This window comes from Protopterus annectens, chromosome 10.part0 (assembly GCF_019279795.1).
Source record: "Protopterus annectens isolate FY-2018-M chromosome 10.part0, PAN1.0, whole genome shotgun sequence".
Classification (NCBI taxonomy): Eukaryota; Metazoa; Chordata; order Ceratodontiformes; family Protopteridae; genus Protopterus; species Protopterus annectens.
The window spans coordinates 1,256,380,112-1,256,393,694 of NC_056744.1; the positions used below are offsets into that span (position 1 = coordinate 1,256,380,112).

General features: G+C 42.1%; 1 protein-coding gene across 1 annotated transcript in view; it reads left to right on the top strand.

The window, feature by feature from the left end:
• PAPPA2 (pappalysin 2) overlaps positions 1–13,583 on the top strand; it is a 2,663,723-nt gene that overhangs the window by 746,599 nt on the left and 1,903,541 nt on the right. The window lies entirely within an intron of this gene.

Consider the following 13,583-nt stretch of genomic DNA (forward strand, 5'->3'; position numbering starts at 1 on the left):
AAGACTCTAATTCAAAAGAACCTAGAAAGTATGTGTTACAGTGTCTGCAGTGTTACTACATCTTTCCAAATTAATGCCTTGTAACTGAGGACTGCTCCCTAGCCAGGTCAGCCAGTACACCTACTCTCTGCTACCCCTTTCTCCCTAACCTCATCACTTACCTTCAAATTAACTAAACTGCTAAGTTTTGTTCCTCTCTGCTACTCCTACACTCTAAAACACAATAAGAAAGTTTATTTATATTGTTTCTATTCTCTTTTTCCAAGGACTTGCCCCACTTATCTATCCCTCTGCTCTGATACATATATTATCCTACAGCTGGCTTGAACTTCTCTTTGCTCTCTCAGTACTGCTCATCCTTCTATTCCTACCACTACATACTCGCCTCTAGTCACATCCTTACCTTACCTCAGTAGTCAGCATTTCACTAATTGTTCCTGGGGTCCTTCTCCTTCACTGGCTCTATTCGCCTCACGGGCTCACTCACGCTCCCACCCTGCCCCTATTCCCACCCCCACTACTTCTACACTTATTCATCCAAACCACTCCCCTTCAATTAACACTAATCACAAAACACTCCCCTTCAATTAACACCAATCATAGCAGCCCACACCTTCAGTTCCAGAATCTCCACACCCAATATTCACCTTCATTATCCAACTTACTCATCTTAATCATTCCACTACTCTTCATACTACCACAGTGTCACTGGTATCTACCTATCCTCAACGTAAAAACCTACTTCCATACCTTATCTCATCACTTCTTATTATACTCTATCTACTTACTTTCTATGAGCATCGCCAAAACATACACCTTTTCTACTCCACAAAGCAAACCTCCTCTACCCCCATAGCCTACACTCATTCTGATTCAAACACAATTAGTACTACAACCTACCTATCAGCAAAATACCATAGACTACATCACATTAAACACTATCTGCCCCAAGCCAAAAAATCTCTGTTCCTTACATGTAAACACCTACAACACTCACTTAACTACCAACTCCAGTCAATAATAGATGGTGATATCCAACCTAATCCCGGTCCAAGCCCTACACTTCCTACAGTTACCCACATAGCAACCCCTACTACCACCCAATCCCTTATTAGACCTCCCAACTCACTATTAATAGCCCATCTTAATGTAAGAAGCATAAATAACAAGGTTGCCCAAATTCACGCTCTCATAGATATACATTCATTTGACATCCTGTGTCTTACTGAAACATGGCTCAAACCAACAATACATGACAATGAATTTACTCCACCAGGATATAGCACATTAAGACTAGATAGATTAGCTAAGAAGGGAGGTGGAATAGCAATACTTTATAAGTCTGGACTACAAGTTACCTCTATTGACTCTAAACCCCCCCCAACTAGCAATGAAGAAATACTTATCTCCAAACTCCAACTCAATAATCATAAATCTATTTATATTATTGCCATCTATCTTCCCCCAGGGGATAACTCAAACAACCTGGAATATACCCTGAATTGGCTATCAACCAGCTATCCCCAAGAAACAATAGTACTCGGAGACTTTAATATAAATTGGAATAGCTGTAACTCAGAACAGCCCTCTACCCATCTTAATTTACATGGTTTTACTCAAACTATAAACTCCCCCACAAGGACCAATAAACACAACAACACCGAAAGCACCCTAGACTGGATACTAATAAATAGACATCACCTAAGTTATAAAGTTGGTACTCTCCTGAGGATATAGACCATGCTCTAACCTTCATAATCAGGGACAAGACTGATATCCAAAATCCAATTACCTATAGAACTATTAGGAGTAAAACAAAATTTAACCCGGATAATTTCCAAAACGAACTTAGAGCATGCAACTGGGCACCCCTTAATAGTCTACCTCTAGAGGAAGCAGTAATCCACTTTAATAGTAAATTTCTAAACATTCTCGACCTCCATGCTCCAATTAGGACCATTAAGACTAGAAACAAACCTGCACCCTGGCTCTCAAAAGATACAAAACAAAAAATGCTACTTAGAAATAAAAACTGGACCTTATGGCATATTACCAAAAACCAAGAAGATCACATCAAGCTCAAACAGTTAAGAAATGACACAAAAAAATCAATCCTGTTAGATAAAAGAAAATACTACATAAAACTCCAAAATACCCAGCAAAGTAAACCCCAAAAATTTTGTGCAGGTATAAATACTCTCTTATATCCAGGTCGTACTGTCACCCCCCCACCTGTAGGCATAGACCAGGACAATCCAAAGGAAGTAGCAAGAACCTTTAACTCCTTCTTCACTAAAACCATTCAGTCCCTTGCTAACCAACTATCTCCCAATAGCTCTCCACTACCATCCCATAATACTACCTTACCTCCCCCATTTCATCTCAAACCCATCTCTACATCCCTCATCCGTACCCTCCTACGAAAACTCAAACCTACTACCATTGCAGCCGATCTCCTTCCTGCTGAATATCTACAGAAAGCAGCAGATGCGATAGCCTACCCAGTTTCCATTCTGATTAACAGAACAATCTCAGAAGGTGCAATTCCTAGAACCTGGAAGATTGCACATATTATCCCCCTTCATAAGGGTGGAAACTCTAGGGAACTATCCAATTATAGACCTATTGCCATACTTTCTCCTTTGGCAAAAATCATGGAGAAATGCATTCATAAGCAACTGTTAAAACACCTTATAGACAACAACTTACTAGCTAAGTGCCAACATGGCTTCAGGCCATTTCACAGTACTACTACTGCCCTCTTATCCTTCTCCGACTGTATAAATAAAAATCGCAATAACAACACTCTATCCTCAGCCCTCTTTATTGATCTGTCCAAAGCTTTCGACATGGTTCACCATAAAATTCTCATTAATGCACTAAAAAATCTGTCCCTTGATACTCTATCTATACAATGGTTTGAATCATACTTAAGCAATAGGCAACAAGCAGTCATGTGGGAGAACAACCTATCTCCCCTTCTCCCCATCTCACTAGGCGTCCCCCAAGGTTCTATACTTGGACCACTTCTATTCTCTGTCTTCATCAATGACCTGTACACTGTTATTCCTCAGGCCTCCTTAATACAATATGCCGATGACTCCACATTAATTTGCAAAGCCCCAAATCAAGCTGACCTGCAATCTCTTACCCAAAAAGTGTTCAACACAGTTGAGGATTGGCTTCAACATCAATGTCTCATCCTAAATCCGAAAAAAAACAAACTTCTACTTTTCACTCCCACCCATAGAGCCACACCTCTAAACTTCACTGTCACTTCTAATAACGGAACCATCATTTCCTGACTCTAACACAAAACTCCTAGGGGTACTAATTGACAATAACCTTAACTTTGAAGCCCACATAAGCAATACCATAAAAACAGTTAACAAAAAACTAGGCTCACTATATAGGATCAAATCCTTTCTTACCCCACTAGCAAGATCTACTATTGCCCAGACACACCTAATTTCTACCCTCCTCTATGCCTCCCCAATATATACTAACCTCTCAAAAACCAACATGAACAAACTAGCAGTCTCCTACAACAATATTGCAAGATTTGCAACTGGCTCAACATTTAGGACCCACCACTGTAATAATTACAAAAATCTTGGTTGGCTAGAGTTACCTAACCTACTGCTACTTAAACAATTAATAATTGCTTATAAAATCCTGTATCAACCTAGTAACACACCGATTCTTACCAACCTTATCATCCCCTACAGTAACCTCAATACCCGCTCAGCCACTAAAATGCTAGTACTAACACAAAAGCCAACAACAAGGCAGGGGACTCCCTATTCTCTAACACCGTGGGTAAATCCTGGAACTCTCTTCCCAGTGACCTAACCTCACTACCATCACTCTCACAATTTAAAATCAGGCTTAAATCCTACCTTAAAAGACATTGGCTATGCACCTGTCTTAACCCAGACTAACCTCTCTTGTCTTCTCACTAAATTTCCATATCTCAATGTCTGCATAATCTACCTGCTTACTGGAATCCAGATTCTTAACTTCTCCTTCAACTAATTTGTACTGTCTTTTATATCTTATGTCTCTTTGTCACACTAATATCTCATGTTGACTCACCTCTTCAAGTGTGTTCCTGTATTGTACATCTTACTTATTTTACCCAACTGTTTACTTCAATATGTTCTTTTTTGCATAAAATAGCTTAATTGTATATACTACTTCCATTTTGTTAACCTTGAATTTATTTTATAGTTTTGTTTTATAGTTTTGTTTTATTAAAAACAAATATTGTTTTGTACTCTTGTGGAGCTTTTCTCCCCGGGCCTCTGCTGAAAATGGATATGTATCCAGCTGGACTAGCCCGGTCAACAAATGTAAAATACATAAATAAATAATAAATAAAATTTTAACATCGGATGATTTCAAACTTGTTTTAGAAAACATGGAGCTTGTACTGAAATATAATTATATTTATTTTCAAGGTGACTTATACCACCAAATAGACGGTGTGGCTATGGGATCAGCCTGTGCACCCATTTATGCAAATATTATTATGTTATTCTGGGAAAGACAATTTATTTTCAACTCGATTTTTCATAAATTTATTAAAGGATATTATAGATTTTTGGATGATATTTTTATTTTATGGGATGGAACTGAAGAAGAAATTACTGAGTTCATTGAGTATATCAACAACAGTACAGAATTCCTTAAATTTACGTTTGAAACGGGTATAGAAGAAACACACTACTTGGACGTGAAATTAATAAAAGACCGTGTTAATAATAAATACAAATCCAGAATTTATAGGAAGGATTGTTACTCCAACTCCTACTTACATTTTACGAGTGACCACCCCTACCATTCCAAAATGAACATAACAAAAGTTCAAATGATTAGAGCAGCCAGGATGACATCCAATAGAATGGCCTTAATACATGAAATGGAGATTCTTCAAAACATGTTTAAAGAGTGAGGTTACCCAGATTATATGATTGAGACTAATAAGAAATTATTACTGGACAAATGGGATATGATTTATAAACCACTACTTACCAACATAGGTAGTATTGAAGTGGAAGAAAGGGACAGTAACAACAAAGACAATGAGGATAGGTTGCCTTATTTAATTTTGACACATTTCAAAGGTGTGGGATGGATAAAGAAATGTATAAATGATACGTGGGGAATGTTCAATAAAATGCCTACAAAAGTAGATGTATTCCAACAAACACTCAGATATGCCTTTAGAAAAAACAAGAATTTGAAAAACATATTCGAGAGAAAGAAAGATACCACAAGGGTGACAGGTGGAACAAGTACTAAATATAGTACATTTAAATGTGGTAGATGTGCACAATGTCCTTTTATAGCAGGTACTAAAGACCTGGATCTTCCCAGTATAAATATGAGATTGATAGGAGACAAATATTACAGTTGCTACACAAAAGGTGTAGTATATTTATGTTATTGTAAGAGGTGTTGGAAATATTATATTGGAAAACCTGAACATAATCTAAGGGCTCGTATATATGAACACAATAGAGATATTATCAAAATGAATGACAATAATGCACTTTTTAGGCACACCCGAACATGTAGGGAAGCCGATTTCAAATTTTGGATACTGGAAGAGGTGGTTAAGCAGGAGAGAGGTGGGGATTGGGAAACTAAACTTGAATTTAGAGATATGATCTGGCAGTTAAGATTGGATTCATGTGGGAATAATGGATTAAATGACCACATATCACTCAACCCTGCCCTTAAGATTCTTGCAGAGGATCCCAAGAGACACCACTAAGGTCACCATTATTGTTAAATATCAGTAAAAATTCATATATACATATATATATATATATTAAAAAGTACACAATTGGTAGAACAATGTACCTATGCATTTTTTAATAAACACATATTTAAAAAGTACAGAAGAGGGAAAAAAGATTTTAAATGGCCTATTAACTTTTTTGAGATTTTTTTTTGAGATTTTTTGATATTTTTCAGAATTGTTTATATATGCATATATATTTTTTAAAATGAATATAATATTGTAAATTAAATGAACTTTTAGTGGATATTTTTATTAGCATTATTATTTATTTATTATGTATTCATTTATTTATTTATTATGGTTTTATACAACATTTTTAAACACCATTTTTAACACTTTATGATTTTTGATGTCTGTGCCAGGGGTCTTTTGTTTTGGTGTATATATGGTTTAAACAGCACGTTTTCAACAACATGTTTCAAACTTTCTGTACATTATTTCCACCAGCAAAGAGTTAAAATCCGTATTAATTAATGGCCAGCCTATAGGAATCTAAAAGTAATTAACTGAACAACTAGATTTGTTATTTAAACTGAGGATGCATGTAAAAACACAGATTCTGATGAAGTCTCCGTACTGGAGATGAAAGCACTTAATCTGGATGTTTTTTATCTTTATTTTTAATTTTCATTAGTAATACAATAAACTTCGAATCATCTGTTGGAACTGTGGTGCATCATTGAAGGATTTTTTACCCCTATAATGGAGGAAGTCTTTATTGGTATTGGACTGCACCTATACTTCTTTTTTACCATGTATATTTCCTCAACACCCATGAGGTGTTGACCAGCAATATGCGTCTCTTCCACCAAATAGCAGAATACCTTGGGGTAGTGGGTACTATAGACTGCACATACATATGCATCAAATACCACTCGGTGAGCAGGGTAGGGCCTAAATCAACTACAGGGGCATCCCCTCCATCAGCTGCCAGGTTGTATGTGATGAGAGGGCATTATAATGAATGTGTGTGCTGGCTGCCCTGGAAGCTATGACGATTCTCACATATGGCATCTGACGTAGCTGTACCAGAGATTTGCCAATGGGGACATCCCCTACGGTCACCTAGTAGGTGATGTTGGGTACAGACTGGAGCCGTGGCTGATGACACCCATCAGAAATGCATGCACACCTGAACAACAACACCATAATGAGGCACACGCACAGGGCAGACATATAATGGAGTGTGTGTTTGGGATTCTCCAGTCATGGCTCCGGTGTCTGGACACATCCGGTGGAGACTTGCAGTATTCACCAGCTACATGTACCCAAATTGTTATGCTATGTGCTATACTACACAATATGATCCTGCAGAAACAGCTGCAGCAGGAACAGCATAAGGCAGGGCCACACAGCCCCCCACCAATGCCAAGACCTGCACAGGCACAGAGTGACCCAGAGGAGGAAGAACCTGAGCCTGCCCAAGTAGGCAGAAAGAGGCGTGCCCAGTATGCCCTGGCATTGGCAAAGAGGCAATGCATATCACATGCACTAACACAGCAGGGTCCCAGGGAATGACACCTCTCTCCGACTTGCACATACAGTAAAAGGGATGCCAAACATGACACCACCTGTGCTCAACCATGTATAGGGAGTATACTATGTGCATCTAACAAAGGCAGCCCTCCAGCACCATTCGCAAATCTGGTACACCCACAAGGTAAGTCAATCAACCTATCAATTGTCAAATGTAGTAGAATGTGTTGTCAACTGTAGCTATGGTATGGATGTGAGCATGCAAGGGGAATTGGGTGGCTGAATCTTATGGCAGCAGACAGTAGACACCCATAGTGGCACTCTGACATGTGTAACACATACTGGAGCCATCATAGTAGCCAGAACTACACAGGGTGACAAAAACCACTGCAGGAAATGTGCTGAGTGAAATGTGTGTCCACATGACCCACACATGCCAGTCAGGATGGTTCACATACCCAACAACAGTCACAGCCAGCAGAACAGGTGGAGACAAACCCAAACAGGGTCTGTGCCATGGCCCCAGAATGATGGCTATGGTTAACCCCCACCCCCCATGCCTACACAGACAGACCACTGCAGGACAGGCAGTGGGATGTTAGGTCTGAAGGGTAGGACATCAGACAATAACATGTAAGGCAACCAAAGCCACAATCTGTAGTACACTGGTGTGCCACTAGTCAGCATGATAGTTAGCAATACAGAATGAAATGGAGTACATGACATACCAGTACAGTCATAGCAAATGTGTACAAGTGTCACTTGTGACCCCCCCCATCCTACATAGCAATGTAATAACAGTCAGGTGTGCCCCCCACTCCCATGAGGGTTAGGAGGGTGGCCTAATGGTTAAGGTGTTTGCCTTACAAACACAAGGTTCAGGGTTTGAGTCTCACAGGGATAATTGGCTAGGCTTAAAATGGCTCACAAGGGCAGTTAGCCTAGTGCTAATCTATGAATCTATGTAGAAATGTAGAAACAGTCAGGTGTGTCCCCCACAAGCCTATGTAGAAATGTAGTAACTGTCAGGTGTGCCCCCCACTTGTATGTAGACATGTAGAAACAGTCAGATGTGCCCCCCCCAATCCTGTGTAGAAATGTAGTAACATGTATGAGTAGGTATAATTCAAGTGGAGCAGAGATGCCTAGAGGTGGCCAAGGTAGCAGGATAGGTTGTAGCATTTGCACAATATGCAGGTCTGTGTGTGTTAGGATTGTGTGTGTATCATATTGTGTGAGAGTGGTCAGTATGTATGCATGTTAAGGTAAGACCTGGTGGCCATTGCCCACGACTGCTAATCACAGGGGCAAGCTCTCACAACTGAAGTGCCAAAGACAGTCCCCACTAGTATAACACTTGATAGCAGTAAGCCATTGTAAATGTATGGTGGTAATATGTGTCACCATCTGAAAGACTGACATGGCATGGCTGTTGGGCTAGATATACAAGCAGTACACAGGGGAAAGTACCCCAGACATACAGTATATATTGTGTCACTGTGAAATGGCGACACCCTTGGATTTGTACATACAGGTATGCATCACAGTAACTGGTCCTGTAGTAAGGGATACTGGTGATGTCTGCCTGAACACTTGCAGATCACAAAGGAGGTAGGACTGATGTATTGGGAAACAGCTGATGTACCTGCACATTCCAGCATAACTGGAATGCCCCATGCATATCTTTGTGTCAGATACAAGTATTGTCCATAGCACACATGCACCTAGCTCACGCAAACACCATCCACCGGTACCTCTCTGGTCATATCCCTGCTGTGGGGAATGGGTACAGTATGACCCCACCTGTATATGGCAATAGTGGAAGAATACAGCATGCAGTGCAGGTGTCCCATGCAGATGTATCCCTAGCTGTACGTAGCACCCTGCCCGCATCCACACCACCTGATTAAGACTGATAGAAGGTATTTGCATGAACACGTATCACACCTACCCTGTCACCCCAGGGGAATATACTGTATGGTGGTCTGAGACTGTAGGCCTGACAGAATGCAATGGCCTGCCACATATGGCCTGCAGCAACACCTAAAGCCCCACAGTCCTCTGCCAAACGGCTGTGTCTCACATGTACTGCCAATGCATGTTATGTCATGGACACCCAAATAACAACATAACACACTCCACATAAGCCATATGCAAGGCCATGGGACAAACCACAGTAATATATCCACCATGTCCCACTGCATGAACTGTGGACCAACACTAACACACACCTGTGATGGGGTGATACCCTTAGGGAAAGTATCAGAAAATGTATGCATAATGTATGGAAGAGGTTAGAATAACAGAGGGGGGGTGGGAGCATGGGCAGCATGGAATGTGCAAGGTCTGACACCAAGCTGTGTGCACACACTATCCCTGGCTGCAAACACATAAATGGGTGGCTACACACCTGGCCGCACACCACAATAGGGTTAATGTTCTAACCCATGGCCCCTGCCTCTGGGTAACCTAAGCGAATATGTACAGTTGTGAGGCATTGCCACAGCAAGATAAGCCCATACTGTCATGTCAATGGGTGTACATATATGGGATCCTCTGCCAGCACTGTACCAAGGTGCTAAACCGGATACACAGACCCAGCAGCAAGTGTCTGCAGCTCCCCCTCCAGAATGGCATAACTTACCATGAATATGTAGGTGTCTGCCCACAATACTGGACACAGTTACAGTCACCCTTGTCCCCCAAGATATCACTGTGAGCAAGAATGTCCACCTGACCATACATGAAGACAGAAAACATCACTGTGTACAACAGTACACATGTCTGAATATCTCTGCTAACAGCAGTACCATGCAGCTGAAGCAGCACAGACACAATCACCTGCAGTACCCACTATCCCCTGCACAGTTTGTCCCCATATTGCCAAATGATCGACGGATACCCTGCAGAAACATTTTGCTACCTGTACGTGTACAACACAAAGGTCTGCACTGGAGTACAAACTACCTGGAATTGATCCACACATTCTATACAGAAGGGCATACTGGGCATGCTCACACACTTAAACAAATGAAGTCCATGTCTGCAAACAACAGTGAACCAGACATATCTGGCAATCGCAGATGTTAGTGCAGATACTCCTCAGTATGCACCACTCATGCTTTGCACACACAGTGGATAGGAATACAGGCATATATCCAAGGACAATACACTATAATAAGCCAAACGTAGACATACATAGATGAATGGAAGAAAGTGACTGTGACAGGAAGCCAACCATTATGAGGCTTGTCCCACACAGCACACAGCCAAATGACTACAACCACATGGGGCTCAGATGTCACTCAATGTAGACATTAGCCATCAATATCTGTCAGCATTACGGACTATGTGGTGCAAGTGCTAGCTGTGCAACATGACTGTACAAGGAAGTAGTCATCTAGCAGATGTATACATGTACTTGTGGAATATAACCCTGCATGTGCCCACATGTGGTGTATCAACCTCTAGATGAATGGGTTATGGCCCATGCACACACACTGACCTCCCCATAGCCCTGCTATGACAATCCACTTTGAAATACAGCCTTGGGAAAAGTGTAGCCCAGTAATCTCCATAGTGAGTCCTGTAACAGTGTACTGCTGTAGTGTGATAAAGTAGTTAGGGAGGTGTTCTAACCCCAGATGTGGCAACTGTGTGTGTCTGTTTACCTCTGTCTGTGTAGAGAGCAATGCTTTTTTAGGGTAGCCACACTCCTTACAATTCCTATACTCAACTTTGGCAAGGCTGCTGATGTCACTCACCTAAAAATATACCTCTGGGAAGGTTGTAGCCCAGTAATCTCCATAGCACGTCCTGTAACTGCTTACTGTTGTAGTGTGATAAATTAGCTAGGTATGTGTTTTAACCCCAGATGTGGCAAGTGTGTGTGTGTGTGTGTGTGTGTGTGTGTGTGTGTGTGTGTGTGTGTGTGTGTGTGTGTGTGTGTGTGTGTGTTAGTGTGCATGTCTGTCTGTGTCAAGAGGAATGATGTTTAGGGTAGTCACACTCCTTACAATTCCTATACTCGACTTTGGCAAGGCTGCTGATGTCACCCACCTAGAAAAACACCTCTGGAAAGATTACAGCCCAGTAATCTCTGTAGCGTGGCCTGTAACTGCATACTGCTGTAGTGTGATAAAGTAGCTAGGTAGGTGTTCTAACCCCAGATGTGGCAACTGTGTGTGTGTATTAGTGTGTTAGTGTGCATGTCTGTTTGTCTCTGTCTGTGTAGAGAGCAATGCTTTTTAGGGCAGCCACACTCCTTACAATTCCTATACTTGACTTTGGCAAGGCTGCTGATGTCACCCACGTAGAAATACAGTTCTGGGAAGATTGTCGCCCAATAATCTCTGTAGCGTGTCCTGTAACTGCATACTGCTGGATTGTAAGTTAGAACTGTGGTAGGGTTCCATCCCCACACATGGCAGTTCTGGATATTTTGTGTGTGTCGATGTCTGTATAAGGAGCAATGCATTATAGGCTAGTCACATGCAGTACATTTCAAATGGCCCACTTTGGCAGTCCTGCTGATGTCATTCATTGTGAAATACACCTTTGGAGAAGAAGTGCTTCAGTAATGTGCGTGGTGCATATTATAACTGCATAGTGGTGTGGTATAATAAACCAGTTACGTAGGGGTTCTACTCCCAGACATGACAGGTGTGTGTGTGTTTGTAACTTGTATCCTGTGTAGAGATGGTTGTGAGCATCTGACACCTATGGCCAATGCAGACTGGGTTTGCATATTTCTTATATGGTGGCCCTACTATATAGCACAATGTCCACCATACAGGGATAACAGATGTGAAATAGCTGAGAAGCTGGGGTGCAAAGCCATACCCATACATGCGACATCTAGGCCAGGCAATCACATTTAGCAACCCCAGTATTACCCAGAGCACACTCTCAACCCATGTCTCATACACACAAACATGCCTAAGCAACAGCCAATATGTGGATAGTACACTGTATATTGGCCACTGATAGTAACTGTGGAGTTATAGCAGTGGGCTACAGAGGGCATGTCACCCTGTCCATCTGTCCAATATGCACGTACATGCTGACAGTGCACCTCCCCCATGTTCCCCAATGGACACCTGCACCACCTGTGGTGTCATCACATGTGTCCCACATACCATGCCTGACAACATGCCCTGTATGGACAGATGCCACTGACACCAGGGAATGATGTTAGCATGCTATCAATGTAGGTGCAGAGTAAACCTGGTGCCCATTACCAGTCCCCGCCACAGGTGGGCAAGACTGGCACATATGATGGTAATCTGTGTTCACAACATGGGCCAGACACCCCAAGTACATGTCACTGCACATGCATGTGAGAGGTGTGCACATCTCAGACACCGTCCATGTCATGGACTAAGGAACACATACATGGCAATCGATGCACAACATGGCCACACACAATAGTCACCCAGGTGACTGGATGGGGGATACAATACCCACCTGTGTGGGCAAGTGAGGAAACTACAGCCCTGAGCCACAATGCAGACCATTGTCATGTGGCCTGATGCCAAGGTATACCCATCACCTAGCCTTGTATAGTCTGCTGCCACAGTTGACCACCACACACCCGTGCAGACAGGCACCCATGCATGTCAGTACTCACACCCTGTGTGTTTGTCCATGTGTTGTATGATGCATATGTTTACATCCACATGCACTACAACTTCCATAGGCATACTGAAGCATGCTGTCTGATGTCAGACACCTCCTCATACCCTTTGCCCACACAACCTCCGTATGACCCGTGTGGTGCATGTGATACCTGTACAGTGATGTGTTGTGGCAATCCCACTACTGATGAGTTGTACTTCTGGCCCTGCCAAGTGTGTCCTTGTGAGAGTGTGGCTGTGTTGATGCTGGCACCTGTTCATGCAGACAGACACATGTACGTCACCTACCATATAGCTACCGTATCCCTGTTGCAGATGTCACTCACCATCACAGATATGTTCTGAGGGCTCCACAACAGGAAACCCATGTGGTGCATCCAGTAACTGCATCAAACTGTGATAACAGTACATAGTTGTCAGGGGGTTGATACCCTGTGCTGGTAGGTTTGTGACACAAACAAGCTGCAGTTTTACTCTCCCGCCCCTCCCTGACATGTCTTTCTCTCTGTCTGCCTCTCCCACTCCCTCTCAGGTGGATGTGGAGACCTAAACCTGCCTTGCTTTTGCAGCAGCATGTGTATTTTAAGTGATGCTCATGATCAGCTGATGGCCTATGCAAGAATCTAGCCCTCCCCTATTCGATTGCATGTGGAAAAGCTGTG